Here is a 19,462-nt window from a genome sequence, read left to right as displayed (position 1 = left end):
CTGTTGCTGTATGTTATTCCAACTGTTAAGAGCAACTGCATGTGTGTTTTGATGATTATTTCACAAGAAAGTGAGTGAGTGTGTTGTGTGTGTGCAAGTCATAATCCTGCTGGAGAGAAAGAGATGGGGGTATGACTTACTGGCATAAAAGAAATGAGCAGATTGAGATGTAATTTAATTAGAATGTGTTTGGATAACGAATTTGGGGAAAACTGATTTTAAGGCGATGTTCCTGTTATATAATAACAGGTCTGATTATATTTTTTATTATTATTTACTCATTAAATTTATACACCACCCTTCCCCCAAAAGGAGCTCAGGGCAGCAAACAAGTGATGAAACAATTAAAACATCTTTAAAACGTCTTAAAATAAGACATCTATTTAAAAATCTTAAAAAACAAACACATCTTAAAAACAATTCCAATACAGACATGTAGACTGGGATAAAAGGTATATACTTAAAAGGCTTGTCGGAAGAGGAAGGTCTTCAGTAGGTGTCAAAAAGACAACAGAGGCAGTGCCTGTCTAATATTTAAGGGGACTGAATTCCAGAGATCGGTACCACAACACTAACCGTCAGCTTCCTATGTTGCACACAATGGGCCTCCTGATAAGATGATACCTGCAGGAGGCCCTCACCTGCAGAGCACGGTGGCCAACTGGGTATATAAGGGGTGAGACAAACTTTCAGGTATCCCATTCCTGAGCTTTAGAGGGCTTTATACACCAAAACCAGAACCTTGAACTTAGCCCAGTAGTTAATTGCCGGCGAATTGCTAATCAGCATTATATGATGTTATGCCATATCATATATTCTACTATAGGTTTGTGAAAGAACAGATCGCTTGAAGTGGTGTGCAATATGTTTCAGAACTTTGAGGTGACACAGGTACTACACATGCACGCCATTCTGTGCCCCAAAGTTATTTCAGGGTCCCAATTAGTACAAAATTTCTAGATTAAGGCCCTGGTGCACAACGCTGGTGGATGCCTCTACCACCTGCTGTACCTTTGTTTTTCTGCCAATATTCCTGCATGACAGGTGTGGAGATGCAGAGATGGGAGCAACTGTACCTATTGAATTTTTGCTTGTCATGAAGCTGTAAAAGACTCAGGAGTCCTACCAGAAAATTCATTCTGCTTGGTGTTATGTGTGACTGTGTGCAATCGGTGATGGTTTAGCAACCTGTTCACAAACTTAATTGGTTCTCCCATAAATGTGTCAAAATCCACAGACTTTAAATGGAGGTGGGGGGTAGATCCATGCATAAACAAAAGAAATAAGATTATTTAATGTGTCACATCACCAGCACCTGTGCAACTTCTAAGGAAAGATGTGGAAATTGAAGTTGCACATGCAAACTGAAATTTAAAACCAGAAGCCCAAAGAAGCAGTGATTCAAGATTAGCTGTTCATCCAGAGGAACAATTTCCCCATCATGTGTCTTAAGGGAGGAGAGGGGAGCTCGCTTCTGCTTGGGTGTAAATTAAAACCTGCAGCAATCCAGCTCTAACTCTAAAACAGTAAAAGTAGTTCTCCTTTACTGTTTAATGCAGTTTAAGCTTCCTGACTCTCTGCGATGCAGAGTTCTGTTTGTATCACGCAGGTCCGCCAGGGGAGACTCAGACAGGCAGAAACGATTAGATTTCCCATCAACTCTGCTAATGCCGTCAAGCCTGCTGAGCTTTTCATAAGGCTCCAACTTGTGGAAATCTTTCATACCACAAGAGAGCATAGTTAAGCCTGATCTCTGCGGCTTGTCCCAGAAGGCACAGCTATGTTAACATGAGCAGAAAAATCCTAAAATGCCTTTGCTTTGGGTACAATAGGCATCACCATGTTACTCAGCCTTGCTGAGTACAGGCCTTGTTTGTTCTATGATCGCTGTCTCTTGTGGCATTATTCCAGCACAGTGTTGGAGATTTTATTTTATCTATCATTCTGTCTGTCTGCTTTTCACATTTGTAACCCACCCTTCCTCTGAGGAGCTCAGAATGGGAGACGCTGGGTTCTCTCATTCTAACCTTGCAACGATCATGTAAGGGCAGTTCGGCAATGGAACCGACTGCCTAGGGAGGTGGTGGGATCCCCTTCTCTGGATGTCTTCAAGCAGAGGCTGGACAGCTATCTGCGGGAGATGCTCTAGCTGTGGATTTCCTGCTGTGAGCAGGGGGTTGGACTCGATGGCCTACAAGGCCCCTTCCAACTGTATGATTCTATGATTCTGTGTGAGGAAGGTTAGGCTGAAAGACAGAGACTTCCCAAAACTCCATCCAGTGAGATTCATGCCTCTTTGCAGAAGTACAAGAAATATTGGGTGGAAAGCCAGTAAGCAGTTCTGCTAGCACATGGACTTTCAGCTGCACAATGGAACTTCCCTGCCTTCTCCTCTTCCCGCACACCCCCTAAATCTATTCCAGGGTTTCCCCAACCCTCCAGAGCAGATTTATTGGGGGGGGTGCAAGGGACACACAGGGAGAGGAGAGAACAGGGAAATTCCATTACACAACTAAAAGTCCTTGCACTAGTGGAACTGTTTAGTTGGAGAATACCATTATTTTAAAAGGACAAAGATCCTAACCGGGGGAGGGGGTGACTAGCCTGGCATGGACTGAATACGTTCAGTAGCCACAGAATAGTGTGTCAGTTGGAAGAGAAAAACTGAGAACTGGGGAGTAGAATGCTGTTTGAGCTCCTTACAGCCCATAGTGGTCTAGGGGGGGGAGATCATGGCTGCCTGATAGGAACCCTGAATGGAAGAACTCCTGCTTGGAACTGAAGATGCATTGCAACATTTTGTTGTAGGTCCCACTTCTTGTTAATAAAGTTAAATGATCAAATGTGTTTAAATTTGGTTTTAGAGTAATTCCTGGAACCTATGTGTTTTCTAAAAATACTAAGCAGTTAATGCATTTAAACCAAAAAGCTAATACACCAACACTACAAAACATATGCCACTCACGTGCGCTGTGACATACAGGCTCCCATGCATTGGAGAAACATCTGCCAAAAAGGAATGTAATTCAGAGAATTCATTACATGTTGTATTTAATCAGACAGCTTGGTTTCACATAGGTATCACCATGTGGTGATTATGTCTTATGTTATCTTACATTGCTTGTGCTGTATAAAACACCATGTGGAATGATGGCACTACACATACATGCATATATAAATGTTGTTCTGGATGCATTTTAGAGATGTTGCTGAGCTTCAACTGCTGCAAAAGAGAAGTAAAGTGGCTGAAACATAGAAAATAGGAAGAACATAGAACATTGGAAACTTGTCTAGCACTGAATCAGACCATTGTTCATTTAGTTTAGTATTGTCTGCACTGACTGTCAGTGGCTATATAAGATTTCAAACAGGGATCTCTCCCAGGGCATTTGCACCACACCAGCATCATAGCCCCTTGCTCCTTCCCCATTTTTTTTTGGTAAGTTACAGCAACGTTGGCGATGGGAGGACAGGTAAACATTGCTGACCCAATCCACCAACCGCTACTGTGCTCTACCGCTGAGCTATCACCACTAGGCTCGAGACATTGTTCCATAAAGCAGTACTGCTGAGAAAGGCAGTAAGAAAAAGCAACCCATCACCCATTTTGTTACTCTTAGCTACTGTTTGGTTTGAGCTAAAGATGCACAGTTCACACCTTAAATAATAATTATCAGAATGTGTTTTTCCTTGGTTACATGTTCCCATACTCAACAGCACTCTTCAGATGTCCAAACGCATAGCGTAAACATGCTGATGGAGGGAGCAAGATTATGGCAGCAAGCCTGACCCACATGCATTTACTGCACCAGTTCCATGTACAGCAGGCAGGCAGGCAGGCAGGCAGGCAGGCAGACAGATAGATAGATAATGAGCAATTCTGCTTTTTGGAGAATTCCCAGCTGCACACGCAGAGAAAGTGTGCCACTTATGGATGGGCATGAGCATGGCTGCCAACGTGGTTTAGGGATGGGCAGGACTGGATTGCACAAAATAATTGTTAATAATAATGAAGTAATAATGCAGAGCAGTTTATTAAAGGAATGAACATTTCCTGATTCTCAACATTGATTAGTCTTATGACTAAATTATGGCATGAGGTTTTCTTGCATGTATTTCCCTTTACTAAAAAAAATAATACTGTAAACACCAGCAGACAATCTATCACAGAGACTGATTGCAGGAAAGAATGAAAGATCAGCTGAAGCTTCAAAAAGAAAAGGGAAAATAGAAAATAGGTCATTCTCCAGATATGCCGTGCTGGGTACTATCAGAAAGGTGAAGTTCTGTCCTCCTCCCTCCCTGGGCAATCTCTTCTAACTAGCTGTTACTCTGTGCTTTATATTATAATGGGAAATGAAAGAGTGAGAGGAGCCTATTATAGACAGATCAGATGCCACTCCTGTTGTCAGGCAACTTTGAGAAAGAAATTGCTTTGGCTCTTTAGCTTCCCTCAAATCAGATTATTAAGTGTGTGGGGATTTTAATTTAGAAAGGTGCTGACGAGTCCCAGCATGCATAAATGGGGAGGGGGAATTTTCCCTTTCACTTCCATATAGTTCCTGGCCAGAGACTGAAAATCAAATTGCATGAAGAAAGTCAAAGAGAGACTACAGAATAATTTTTCCCACTTTTGGAAGTCCAAATCATGTCAAACTTCTCAGGTTGACATTCCCTATAAGAAGCACCCAGAATATTCTGAACATATAATGTTTAGATATAGTTTTGTAGTGGAAGTGATTTTGCTTATGGTTTTCTTTAATGTCACACAACTATAGAAGATGCTTCTATAGGAGTGCCTCATTTTTTCACAGAAAATACTTGGAGGTGTTGTCATTGTCTTAATTAAATACCTCTGGACACCAATGATTTCTTACATAGCTTGACATGTGACTTGGTATGTGGGAGAAATTCAGTTCAGTTCGCATGTGAACCTACCAAATTTGTACTTTCTGAAACAATGTGTCAACCAAAACAAAGCCATCCTTCAAAATCTCCAAATTTTGCAATGCAGTTCTTTGCCTCTGCTCCCCACAACACCAACACCTCTAGCATGTGACACACATACACCCCTGACACACATGCACACACACACACACTCCCTTGAAAGGTTACCCAGGAGCAAAGATGGCCCCCAGGTTGAAATTTTTTTCCCACCCTGCTGTACAGCATGCAGCAGACCTATAATCAGAAGCTTATGTAGTAGTTGTATACAACAAAAATTCCAACCAAACAGTAAGAATCCCATTCCCATCATTTGGCCATACACACACATACACAGAGAAAGAGAGAGAAACCATTTAACATTCCGTCTCCTACAATGCCTTCTCCAATTTTCCATTGAAAAGCTGTTTTGTTTTGGGTGTTTTTTTTTTTAATAAATAGCACTGTCTGATTATTTGTTAAATGTAGAGTTAAAGAAAAAGCCTTGGGGTTCGTTTTTTTAAAAAAAGTCTAAGAAAATGAACTTCGTCTCACCTAAGCTAGTTTCATAAAGTGAGAGTGCAAAGACTAAGCAGCATTCATTAACAAATGCCTTTCATCTTGACATTTATTATGCTACATCACTTTCGAATGCACTAAGAGGGAAGTAAGACTACAGGTCCCAGCCATGCCCCACATTTTTGTGCCTTGCTGTTCCTGGGTGTTGACCTGCACTTTTAGAACACCTACATTCTGTCTCCATGGGAAAGTAGTTCTTGACTCCAAGGAGAAGCAGAGAAGAAAACCTTTCCATTATCAAGCCTCATAGTTGTCTAAAAGAAAGACGTGGAAGCTCAGTCCTTGCCCTGATTTTCTTGCAGTTTAGAGGTAGAGTGAAGAGGCACTGCCTAATGGCATCATACAATCGTTAGTGCCTTTTTTAAAAAAGAAAAGAAAAGAGAGAATGGTCCCGAACCCCTTGAAGGAGACAGTTAAGCAGCCACTCCTCCAGAGATCCTTGAACCCTGGTGATTATTTCAACTATTGACTGGTCACAATCCTTCCCTTTTTAAGAAAGTGCTTAGCAAGTTGTAGCAGTTCAGCTCCTGACATTATTGGGCCCCATCTGCACTATGCATTTAAAGCAGTATTGCACCACTTTATAAACAGCAATGGTTTCTCACAAAGAATCCTGGGAACTGTAGTTTGTTAAAGGCACTGAGAGCTGTTAGAAGAGCCTTATTCCCCACACAGAGCTACAGTTCCCAGAGTGGTTTAACAATCAATCCCTCTTCCCAGGGAACTCTGGAAATTACAGCTCTGTGAGGGGAATAGGGGTTTCCTAACAACCCTCAGCACCCTTAACAAACTACAGTTCCCAGGATTCTTTGGGGAAAGCCATGACTGTTTAAAGTGGCATGATATTGCTTTAAATGTATAGTGATGGAGTCCAGGTTTTCCTGTTCTCAAACAGTCTAACCTCGACACCACACTGGCTGTTCAGATGCCTTTGAAAAGGTGTGTTTGAACTGAAATTGAAAATTGGGTCCAGAAATATGTGTACATAGTATAATGTTAACTTATTAAGAACCTGAGACTTTCATGTGCAGTTCAATTCTAACATGATTTTAACTGGATATGGGTTGCTGCATTGTATCACAATTGTGTCAGATCCCATGTTCTTGGAGTGTAACGTATCTTGGGGAGTTTTAATGTTCAAATTATGCCCAGGTCATATTGCTCAGTTGTGCTAAATTTAGATCAAAGACTGAGAGTTAATATGGATGATGATTCTGAAAATTGTACTAATTATTGCAGATGTATAATTGTGAAGGAGGGAAGGGAATCTGCAAAACTGATAATGAGAAATAGGTAGCGAGGATGCCCTATGGCAGGGATGGGAAACTGTGACCTTCCAGATGTTGTTGGACTACAACTCCCATCAGCCACTGCCAGCATTGGCAAAATGGTCAGGGATGATAGGAGTTGTAGTTCAGCAACATCTGAAGGGCCACAGGTTCTCCATCCCTGCTGTCTTGCAGCATGGGAGGTATATACAAAAGATGAAACACTAGAGGACAGCCAAGGAAGGATAAAAGTTGTGAAGCTGTGTAGGGTGTATGCATCCTAGGAAATGCTGCTCACCTGAAATGCTATCTTTCACGGAAAGTTCTAGGGTGCAATTTGTCATCATCAACCTCATCAAAGACAGACCAACCATATTCTACAGACTGTTAGGTCATGAGATGCCACCATGCCTGACCACCGCATTTATCAGCTTGGGAAGCTAACATCCAGAAGTTGGCATTATGAAATATGGAAAGTCAGAGACAACATTTATCTTTCTTAGAACTGACAGATCACCCCCACAGCGCCAGCTCAGCCCACACTGACACATGAGCACAATATATTACAATCCGTCACTGCGATCTCCTTTGGAAAGGGTCTTAGAATTTTTGGAACTGGGACTTTTTTTCACTATGTGTGCAGTTGTTGCTACTGATGGATTTGGAGCATTGCAAATGGAGAAGAAATGCTCTTTTGAAACGCTAAACAACAGTATTGCTGCTCTGTATTCATACAAATTATCTGTATTGAGGGCTGATTCTCCTTGCCTCTTTTTAATTCTTCTAAAAATCTTTGATTTTTTTAATTGATTTGCAATATTTATTAATTTAACAGCTGATAAAAAAGAGAGATGGTATAAACATTGACAATGCAAACATCTGGGTCTATTATTTCTGGGATGGCCTGTTTAGATACAGGCTGCATACACACTCTGCATTTCAAGCACATGACTTCCCCCAAAGAATCCCGGGAATTGTTGTCGACCATTCACAGAGTCACAATTCCCACCCACCACCAGAAACTACAGTTCCCAGGATTCTTTGTGAGATGTCATGTGCTTTGAATGTGCGGTATGTACACAGCCATATTTTATGGTATTTGAGACCCCTGATTAAGTTAGCACATTTTGTCCAGTAGTAGCTGATGTGATGGAGTGGAGGTGTGTGACGCCCTTCCCTGGCTCTCCCTGTCAGGTTCCTACCTGCTCGTGGCTACTGCCTGTCACTAGGCACCACCAGGGACTCCACCAGTCCGGACTGTCCTTTTTTATGGTTTCTCTCTCTGCTCTAGCACAGACCTCACCAGATCCCCCTGCTAGGCAGCACCACCAGTCACGTCCTATAACCAGTATTCCCAGAGACTCTGCCTGAGTCTCTCTCAATCAGGTTACCTCTGTGACTGCGTGCTTAAGCTGTCCCAATCCCTTTGATCTATATAGAATGCATATAATTCTGGTTAGCTCTGGATACTTGTGGTGTTATATTCTTCCCTTCACCGCTGCCACCAATTGTTACAGTTTCCCTTCAGCCTTGGTAAGTACCTTGGCCCTCCCCTCTGGTCTGTATATTTCCCAGCCAAGGATCAGGCCTCCGGTAAACCAAAATAGTGTTTATTAAATATTAGAAATAACAAGATTACTTTATAAAGGCACATAAGCATATGGTTTCATCTATTCCTGTGATACTTGTCTTAGTATTAATCCGAACTCCACACTCTCCCCACATCCACCAACTCTCCACACAATCTCCTCTCAAAAACCCCACCAAACACCTCTCAAACAACCCACTAACGTCCACCCAGATTCAACTGTCATTCTTCCTTTTATACGCTCAGCCATTCTAACACTCAGCCAATCATCCAGCATTCTACTGCTCATTTACTCCCCCCTCCTCTTTCATTCCACTTACCACATATCTTCTATACAAACTGCACTTACCATATATACATTAATACAGGAACATCACAAGGTGCCCTCCCAACACTGGTGTCACTACAGCTTACCTGGATGGGGATGGGGCAGGGAAGGGAGGCGGGAAAGTCATAGCTGCACAGATGCACCGGTGGGAGTTCCAGTACATCCATGCAGCCCCAGTGTCACTTCTGCCATGCCCCACCCCAGACCCATCTTGGAAAGCTGCCACAGTGCCATGTCTGGACAGCGACTTTGCAGATCTGTCCCACTATATCGGGTGCTACTGCTTTTACCCCACAAAGGAATGAATTTGGGGCCAAGACTCAATGGTAGGTTTCATCCATTTTGCATTTAAGTATACTCATTGGCTTAGAGAGGTTAACTTAAGGAAGTTCATGGAAGAAGAGCTTCAAACCCCTTCCTCTCTCAGCAGCCCCTGAAAACCGTCTGCAGAGGGTGAGGGGTCTCTTCTGAGTAATGAGGGGTGAGACATGGGGAGAGAATGGAACCACTCCAAATCAGGCTTGGATCCAAAGATAATCTTCACTTGCTGCCCTAAACAGCAGGCACTCTTGCGCTGCATGCGCCAGTGAGGGGGAGGGAGCTGCCCAGGTTCATGTGGTGGGCAGCAGAGCTGATTGGTTCCCCGACAGCCAATCCTAGCTCCTAGCACCAGCTGCAGGGCAGGTCCTCAGCATGGACTAGACAGGGAATTTCGCTTCGCTGGCCTGCAAAGGTCTTAAATACCAGTAGAATGCTGGAGGTCGGCAGTCTGTCTTACCTCTCCTTTCTTTTAACCTTTTCATTTCTCTCTCCAGGTTCAGCTGCCATCAGTACATTGTCAGCTAACAGGTCCCTGTCCGGCAATTTTGGGGAGTCTTTGTAAATGTCTTTTTTTTAAAAAAAATAATTCACAAGTCTATTTATTTCTGTATTCCCAGGGTGACTCATTGGGATGGAAGAGAAATTCAATTCAGTTTGCATTTCCCTAATTCACCCTTCCTGAAATGATATGTGAACTAAAACAAAGTCATCCTTCTATATGTGCTCTGAATTTTGCAGTGCAGTTCTCCAACCAAATAATGTGTACAAAAACACATATACTAGGCAAAGTGTGCATTGAAATGCATATCTTTGTGAAAATAATATATAAAAACACATTTCATTGGGGGAAAGTCCTTTCAAAAATTTGTTATTGGGAGAAATTCACACTAAAATTCTAGTGAATTTTCAAAAGGACATTTTTTTAAAAAAAAATTGGAAATGGATGTGGAGAACTGAACTTAAGATTGGAAAAATGAGAAACTGAAAAAAACCAAAATTGAAAGATTTGCCCATCCCTAGTGACCCCTGATTGCAGAAATAATTACCTTATTTTTGAGTAGCTCTGTTTCACTTCCAAACCCATAGGCACTCACTCAACCACTTGATTTTGCTATTGAAGGGAACAGGTGGAACCTGCAACAAAATGCTGCAATATATGCTCCTTCCTAAAAGCAGTGCTCCTTTTCAGGGTTCCAGTCAGCCATACAGCTCCAATGGTTTTTTTCCAGCTGTAACTCTATATTCTGTAGCTACTGAGCACACTCAGAACTCTTTGGCTATATTTTGGGTAAGTTGTCCCTTAGTTGTGTATGTGTGTGAGAGAGAATTTTTGTGCCATTTTTAAAAATTGCACATTAATGTAGACAGGCTAATAGCATGTGAAAGTGACACAAACCAGAAACAGACTGATCCCTCAATATGGATTTCTTCAGTAAATGGGAAGGGAGTTTCCTCCTGTAACCTTCTCCTTCCCTGCAATGGGATTGCACAAGCATAGCCAACATGGTGTCCTCCAAATATTGTGGACTACAATTAACAATAGCCCCCCAACCAGCATGGCCCAGAATAAGAATGGGATTTGGTGTTAGAAAATAGAGATGCAAGAATGCCATGCTGAAACACACCGGATGATTAACAGAATCTAGAACAATTTGTTGTAAGGAGGTAGAGTGGTGGGTGGATGCGAAGGAAGGAAGGACATCTGTATTCCTGTGAATCAATTACCTTCAATAACAACATCTGTGGTCATATAAGAACATAGGAAGAGCTTTGTTGGATCAGGCCAAAGACCCATCAAGTACAGCATACTGTTCTCACAGTGGTCAACCAGATGCCTATGGGAAGACTAGTTTGATACTAATCCAAAATAGGGTTTAAATATATATATATGAGTTTCCACTATTACTGGCCCTTTAATTAACGTTAATAGCCATCTTCTCTCTTTTTTTGCCAAGACTGAAATTGCTCCTGAAGTGGGAACAGAAGGGTTGGAATAAACTCAAGAAATCCTTCACTCTACACACAACATCTAGGTAAAGTAACCTCATGAATCTAGCCTTGTGGTATATCAGGTTTCTCAATGCTGCAGCTCTGCATTATGTCAATTTGTCCTAAGCCCATTTTGGATCCGCTCCCAATTTTACACTTAGGGAGTGTATATTGTAATTAAAAGAGTCATCCTCAAAGGGCAGCAGGCTTTCCACATATGTACAGCCAGTTGGCTTCAGAAAATCCCAGCAGTTGTGAAATAAATGCTATTTCCAGAGTTTCTTAGTGGGGGTCACACAGAGCAGGGAATCTAAGTGAGAGTCGTTTTATATTTCCTTCTTATGCAGGTTTGCAAGGTCTTTTGTCTTCCGATTCTACATTTGCCAGGATCACCCTAGATCCCAAAGACAGAATTTATCAAAGAAGTATAGCAATGTAACATGCAATGTGAAACAAAACAAGCTTTATTTTTCAAGAGAAATAAACTAGCAGGATGAGATCAGTGGTGAATTAAAATATCAAGACCAACTACTGGGAAATGACAGAAGCCATGAAAAGACCAGCCTAATGACTGAGTTGAACATGAGGTATGATGCTGACATTTCCCCTGACAGGGACAATTAAGAATCACCAACTGGAAGCCCAGCTGAAGATTACCAGCTGTTCCCCTAGTTGGCAATTCAAAAACAAGAGAGCTTTGTGAAGAGAGTTGTATCTGTGCTAACTAGGGTTGCCAGGTTCAGGGCCGGGCCTGGCAACCAAGAGGTCTTCTGTATCTTTAAAAGTTGTGCAGGGGGAAGGGAGAATTCCACCTTGTGGTTTTTCCTATTAAAGTGTTGCAAAAACACCTGCACTTGGCTGACTTTCTCTTCTCCTAAAGATACAGGATCAGTCTCAGGTCCTAAGCCTGGCAACCTTAACAGAACTTGCTAGCAATCTTCTCTGGGGTTCAAGAGAGCTGTCCTATTACATGCCTTCAAATGGCCCTACCATACAATTAGTTGCTTGGACAAAAAGGTATGCGCAAGGCCTTCGTATTAGTTTGGTGCAAAGATCAGGTCAGATTCAGGCTGATTCTGGGTTCAGTCTGGCACCTGGGAGTGCCTCTGATGCAATGCCACAGTAGGTTGTTGTGGCTTGGGGACCCTCTGCAAGGTGTTTTGATAGGTAGGAGAGACCAACTATCAACCATTTGATACCATAATCATGTCATGTGATTGACAGGTGGCACCACCCTTCAAATTCGGCCTGTGAGGCCGACCCTGATTACTCATGAATGGACCTACACTTCTAAATTTGCCACTACACTACTGCATACAATATACAGTTATGCAAAGCAAAACAAAAAATGGAAGGAGGGGCCCAGAAAATCATGTGGTAAAGAATAATTACCATCTAGTTGAGGGAACCATAAACAAGATTTTCCCTGAGCTATTCAAGACCACTTAAAGTGATGTGCATCAACAGATTTTTCAAGGTACTGCTGGTTATGATTACTATAAACGTTAAATTCTCTTATGTTATTCACAGCATCAGTGTTTTGAGGGAAAGTAATTTTAATTTTTAAGTTCATACATATAAAAGCAACACGCGATGCCTATGCATCTTCTGGTGAATGGAATTACGAAAAGAATTAAAATTTTCTTAAACTCTGGCCGCATGCATCACAGGATGCACCAGCAAAGCTTGGGAAAGTTACTTTTTTGAACAACTCCCATCAGCCCAATCCAGTGGCCATGCTGGCTGGGGCTGATGGGAGTTGTAGTTTAAAAAGTAACTTTTCCAAGCTTTACCAGCAACCTTTATCTGTTCAGACTCCCAGTTAAAATGGTAACTGCCATGAAATAGCAATGCTGTGAATAACATTAAAGAATTTGTTTTACATTTTACATAAACGCAGTGTCCCAGCTGTGCCTTGAAATAAATGTGGCTAATGTAAATGCAGACACTAATGGGGATTAATGATTTAAAAGTTTCCTTTGGTAAAGAATACTTCACTAGCACTGTGTATTTTTTTAGCTAGGAACTTTCCTGTCTTCCCCCCCCCTTCAGCTCTCTGTCCCATCTCAATCTGTCTCACTCTCTTCTTCTCTCCAAGGGATTAATGTGTATGTCCCCATCTCACTAGGAATGAATTCACTCTTTGGCACATGTTCCCTTTCCTGCTTTTACCAATTCTGCCTCCAGAATATAAGCCTACTTGATTGTTTCCTCCTTTCCACTTACCTGATGGATCCACTTCATTGCCTATGTTGTACACATTAACTAAACTTTAATGTGTTCACCTTCTTGGCTATGGGGGCTAGATGATAATATGGCCTTACTGCACAGGCCAGCTTTGACAGGTGGACAGGCCAACCCACCTGTGAATCATATGATGCCATTCTGTCATCAGATGATTGACAGTTGGGTTGTCAAAATGTCTTGCCCTTTGTGAGCCTCCCCACATTTCTGCTTTCCATCCCCAATGTCAGAGGTAGAAAGGAGCCACATGGGACAGCTTCAAAAAGCATTGCTGGGAGGGAGAAGCTCTTTCCATTGAATGGAAACCATTTTCCCCTCCTGGAGCACTTTAAGTTCCCAATTACTCCTTTGAAGCCCCAACCTTACCTGCCCTACACCCAGGGCCGGTGCTATCATTAGGCCAACTAGGCAGCCGGATACGTTACGTCATGTGACTCATGCCATCAATCATCATCAAGTGAGTAATGGTGTGTTTGTGCAATGTTTGCATAATTTTTGTTATATCTTATAAATTTCTGATAATATTTTACTTTTATTTTATATTTTGAAGAATTTTATCATTTTTGAAGTAATTCATACATTAGAATTATTTTCACACATAAAAAGTGAAATTACCTTGTGGGCTGCAGGTGTGATGAGGGTTTTCAACAAGTTTTGATAGATGCTATGAGATTGCAAATGAGCTAGAAATACTACCAAACTTTCAGACGGAACAGGTTAGAAAAAGGAGAAAGAAACGGCAGTTTGAGTATGAGGCCCAAGAAGAGGCACCGCAAGATCCAAAGCAGTAATTCAAAGTAGGTTTCTACTATGCTGTTTTAGACATGGCCATACAATCTGTTGAAGAGAGATTCCAACAGCTACAACAACATAATTCCCTATTTGGCTTCCTGTATGATATATACAGTATCAACAAAAAATGTACTGAAGATGTACTTAAGGCCTGCAAGCAGTGGCGTCACTAGGGTTGGTGTCACCTGGTGCGGTAACTCATGGTGTCACCCCCCATGGACCTCCTCCTGTACCAGACCATACAGAATCCTTAGTAATGTTTTTTGTACTAATGTTACTTGTAAATCATAATTCCCGTATATCACTGAATGTAATTGCAATAGTAGTGACATAAACAACTAGCAAAATTAAAATTACACCTTTAAATTACAATATCATACGCACAGCCTAAATGTATTTACATTTATACACAGTCTCACGTGGTTAAAGTGAAAATTCTGTAAGAAAACAATAGAATTCGAAGTAAAAACATTTAAGAGCTACATCAAAATTATGTTCGTTTTAACATTAAACTTTACTGTTACATGAGATACATTAATGGATTAGGTTTGCATAATCAATAACGGCCCAAATAATGTAGAAGTTGTAGACAAATGCATATGGAAATATACTCATAAATGAAATAATACCAAAAAAATAAACAGGAACAAATACACAAACATTTCAGCACTCGACTAAATCAGAACTTTCCTTTCCTGGCCTTCAAAGCTGCGAACTTGTGAATCACTTCATCGAAATCAATGCCTTTCACCAACTCACTTTCAATGGATAATATCGCAAGATCGGAACGCCTTGACTGTCCCATGGTAGATCGCAAATAGTTCTTTATAAGTTTCAGCTTTGAAAAGCTCCTCTCACATGAAGCCACAGACACACAAATAGTCAGAAATAATTTTAGGCTTAGTGAAAGGGTTGGGAGAGATTCTACGAAGTCCCATTCAGCTATGAATGTCAAAACGTCTAATATTGCCCAATCTTTGGCTTCTTCCAGATCAATCTCTGCTGCTTTCAGGTGCCTTCTCAGCCTTGGTATTTCTATTAAAAGCTCACTCTCAGATACCTCATCATAGAAAGTGGTCAGTTTTGGAATGGACACCTTTAACTCTTCTGCAGTGGCAGATATGAGACTCTTCGCTTGAACAGCCTCAAACATGGCTGCTACTTCCTTGATGGCTCTTGATCTGATCTGGAGTTCAGAATGAAAGCGATCAATGCACTCAAGCATCGCTCTCTTATTTTCTTCTTGCAGAGTGAGTCCAGCATCGCTTGCTTGCTCCCCTGCCATCCTCTTCTTGAACCTGGCTCTTCTCTTTACTGCAATTCCATATTCGTCTGATTTTAAAAGCACCTGTTCAATTGCATGCTCCACTAGGTGACTGTGCTCCTCATGCAGAAAAAGTCTTAGCGCCTCTAGCTTTGTCACCACCTTGTCGAGAGTTAAGCGCTTAGTCTGCAGGTACTGCTGTGTAAGATTAACTTCCTGAAGTACATCACACCAGAAGTACAGGTAGCACAGAAAAGTGAAGTCACAGACAGCAGGCAAAAGACCTTGTGCTGCACCTCTTGTGTCCAAATTTTCATGTGGATCACAAAGAGCTTCAATCGCCGCCACAAACTTATCAAACTTTTCTTTAACTGGCTTAACTGCAGCATGATGAGCACTCCAGCGTGTTGTTGATAGCCTTTTCACTGACACTCCAGTATGGTCAATTAACACATCCCATCGATGGGTGGAAGCAGCAAAGAAAGAAAACATTCTCTCAAGAGTTCCAAAAAATGTCACACACAATGCATTTTCAGCAAAAGAGTGCTGACCGCACAAGTTAAGTGAATGGTCCACACATCCATTAAAAATAGCTTTCTTGTTCTTTCCCTTAAGAATGGCTTGTACACCTCCATGGATTCCAGCCATAGTGGCAGCATTATCGTAACCTTGAGCGCGGCACATCATTATGTCCAGTCCATCACTTTCCAAATTTTTAAGAATGTCAGAACTGAGGTCAGCAGCTTTTTTCCCCTTTAAAGGGAAAAATCCTAGAAATACTTCTTTTACTTCAACTTTCCTATTGTTGATTTTTACATATCTGATCACTTTGGACATCTGGTCAGTATGTGATATGTCAGGTGTGCTGTCGAACATGATCCCAAAGTACTTTGCAGACTTTATGTCCATGACAAGCATCTCCTTCACATGATTTGCCAGGGCACTTATAAACTCATTCTGAGTTTTTGGTGAAAGATAAGAGACAGATACTTTAAGTTTACATGTGCTCCGCTTTAATCTCATTAGATGCCCTTTCAGCACTGGATCATATTTTGGAAGCATCTCAACCAACTCAAGAAAGTTCCCTTTATTCAATGAAGATTCATCTTCCTTGTGGCCATGGAATGCCAGATTCTGCTTGGTAAGAAACAATGTGATATCAAGCAATCTGCGCAAGATGTCCCTCCACTTTTTCTTCTCCATTTCCGTAAAAGCAATAGTTTCGTCGTCAATGGTTTTGTGCACCCTAAGTCCTGCTGCCAATGTTTTCCACTTTTCAAGGCAATGTAGGTGCTCTTCGGATGTCTCATGGTTATGTACTTTCAGGCTCAGTTTCCACCACTTCTGAAACCCAGTCACAAATTTGGATGTCGTATCTGTAGCACTAACGGCAAACAGTCGGCAGCAAAAACAGTATAAATTCTCGCTCACGAGTGAGTAAACCATCCATGACCACAGAATTTTCCTCGCCATTTGGCATCATCTTGTAAAACCACTCTTTTGAAAGCTGGCGCACATCTCCCTTAGCTTTTGCATCTTTGTTCTGGAAAGAAGCACTTCCCCTTTTGATGATTTCCACCCAAAAATGATCTGGAACTGGTATCTCCAAGGAAGAAACATCACATAACATTTGCAAATCTTTCTCCTTAACGTCACTCATCTCATTTACAGTATCATGGCTAGAGTCACTTTCAGCACTCTCTTCTGCTTCAAATTCTGCCATTTCCACTCCTTGCTCTTCTGCAGAATGCATGCTAGTATCAGAAGAATCAGCTTTTTCAATTGGAGATTGACAAGCAGTGTCTTTTGAGGTACCCTCGCCATCATCCGGTCTTTTGACATACTGAACCATGGATCCAGCTAGTGTCTTGAGTGATTTTTTTCTTGACTCTTTGGCTTTCCTTTGCTGGTATCCACTTGGTCTTGGTGATTTATGCACTCCATGTGTCATGATTGAATATCCCTGTACAATAAAAAGGGTTGTTGGAAAGACTCACAGCATTGTTGGAAAGACTCCATACACACACACACACACACACACACACACACACACAGAGCCAGCTGTGGGATCGTCACACAAACAACCTAGAATATTTTTTTCCCTTTCACAAGGACATGCAAAAGATTGAACCCAGGACCTTCTGCATGCAAAGCACATGCTCAGCCTACCACTGAGATATAGTGTAGAAAAGTACTCACTGTTCTGGTGGTTCTAGTGCTTCTCCACCACTTTCTTCTGCAAATAAGTACAAACATAAGAAGAGCCTGCCAGATCAGGCCAGTGGCCCATCTAGTCCAGCATCCTGTTCTCACAGTGACCAACCAGATGCCTGGGGGAAGCCCGCAAGCAGGACCCGAGTGCAAGAACACTCTCCCCTCCTGAGGCTTCCAGCAACTGGTTTTCAGAAGCATGCTGCCTCTGACTAGGGTGGCAGAGCACAACCATCATGGCTAGTAGCCATTGATAGCCCTGTCCTCCATGAATTTGCAACACACAATGCTACTCCCACCCCTTTTTACTGTAAAACCTGGTGGGAGCAGCTTTATCAGTTATTTTTAAAAAAAAACTCAGCTTCAAAGAGATTTCACAACTGATTGGCTGATCAACCCTTTCCCCCTTGTGACCAATGGAAACACTCTGCTCTGACAACTAGTGTATTCACGGCCTTCAGCTGCTGCCAGCCAAACCTACCTGACTGCTAAAGTCATCATCTAAGGTAGGGGTGGGACCAACAGCAATTTTTAAGAGGTCCATGCAGAAAAAAAGGTGGGAAACTACTGGTATAGGGGGGTCATTTCTGTATGTACCCCTCTCTGTTCAGGCAACCAAGAGGCATTAGAGTTCACAGACATGTCCCAGCCAGGATGCTCAAGGTGTGAAGTAGGGCCAGTAAAAAGAGTGGCCTGGGGATAATTCTGAGGGCCAGTTAGAGAGGCTTGGAGGGCCACATTTGGTCCCTGGGCCTGAGCTATCCTCCCCCCCCATTCTAATGAGCAGTCACAAGTGAAACAGGGCAGGGAGTGCAGATATCCTGATTCAATAGGTCCCCTTCCCAAGTCTGCACAGTTTTGTTTTGGCTTCAGAGTATCTCCAAATCAAGGATTACAGGGACAGAAGAGGCAATGTCATTTCCACACAGAATTGAACTGAAACCTATCTTTTTTTGAGAAATTAAGCACTGTGGATCATATTGCACCAAGTCTAACAGCAATGGTAAACTTCTATTTAAAAAAAGTGCCAAAGCTCACAGGTGCTTGCTAGCTCTGTACCCCTAAACCAAGGGATGTTCTCAGTTTGCTTAAAGATTTTGTGTGGTTTGGGGACATGGGACAGGGTCTTGGGGGTCTTAGACCTCTTATGCTTTTGGGAGCAGAATCCCAGTAGGGTCCCTCTGTCTTCAGCATCCTATGAGACAATCAGCATGAAAGGGGGAGTGTGTTAGCCACTGAGAAGAGTCTTCTAACATGCTTCCTTGTCCTTTCCTGCTGATTGGAGCCAATCAGAGCGAAATGAAGTGAGTCAGCCATTGAGAAGACTCTTCTCAGCAGCTAACACTCTCTCCTTTCATTGGCTCCCAGGGACATCTGTTTTTGTGGAAGAAGGCGTTAACAAGGTTCTCATCCTCAACCCAGAAGGTTGAGCTGTGACAAACATGAAGGGACCCTGCACTGCTCAATTTGCCACTATTCTACTGGTTAGCAACCAGTGTCAAAAGGCCTCTTTGAGGCAACAGGGATTCTTTCACAAAGAGGGAGTCTTACCCAATTAAGAAGGGGGGGGAAAGAAGTGTGAAATTTGGCAAAAGAAAGAGGGAAAAGGGCGCCTAGGGCGCAAAATAGCCTGGCACCGGCACTGCCTACACCTGATGTCATTTATGATGTCAGGTGTGGAGGAGGGCATAGCCTCCCTCAAACAGCCTGGTGGGCCAAATAGGGAGGCCTGGCAGGTTACATTTGACCTGCAGGCTGGAGGTTGTATGTACATATTTCAGCATCAGTGTGAGTAGCTTTTGTAGAGGAGCTCTAGCATTTGACTTTAAGGACGCTGGAGGTACTCAATCTTGACTAATTCTTATACAAAATGAAATTTTGGGGTGTTATTTTCACAAATATATGCACTTTTATGCACACTTCACCTTAATATATGCTTGGCACATTACTTGGCT

General features: G+C 42.2%; 1 pseudogene; it reads right to left on the bottom strand.

The window, feature by feature from the left end:
* Positions 1–1,543: 1,543 nt before the first annotated feature.
* LOC133378031 (uncharacterized) lies at positions 1,544–17,247 on the bottom strand (annotated as a pseudogene).
* Positions 17,248–19,462: the final 2,215 nt, after the last annotated feature.

This window comes from Rhineura floridana, chromosome 2 (genome assembly GCF_030035675.1).
Source record: "Rhineura floridana isolate rRhiFlo1 chromosome 2, rRhiFlo1.hap2, whole genome shotgun sequence".
Taxonomy (NCBI): domain Eukaryota; kingdom Metazoa; phylum Chordata; class Lepidosauria; order Squamata; family Rhineuridae; genus Rhineura; species Rhineura floridana.
This window is presented reverse-complemented; position numbering and strand designations above follow the sequence as displayed.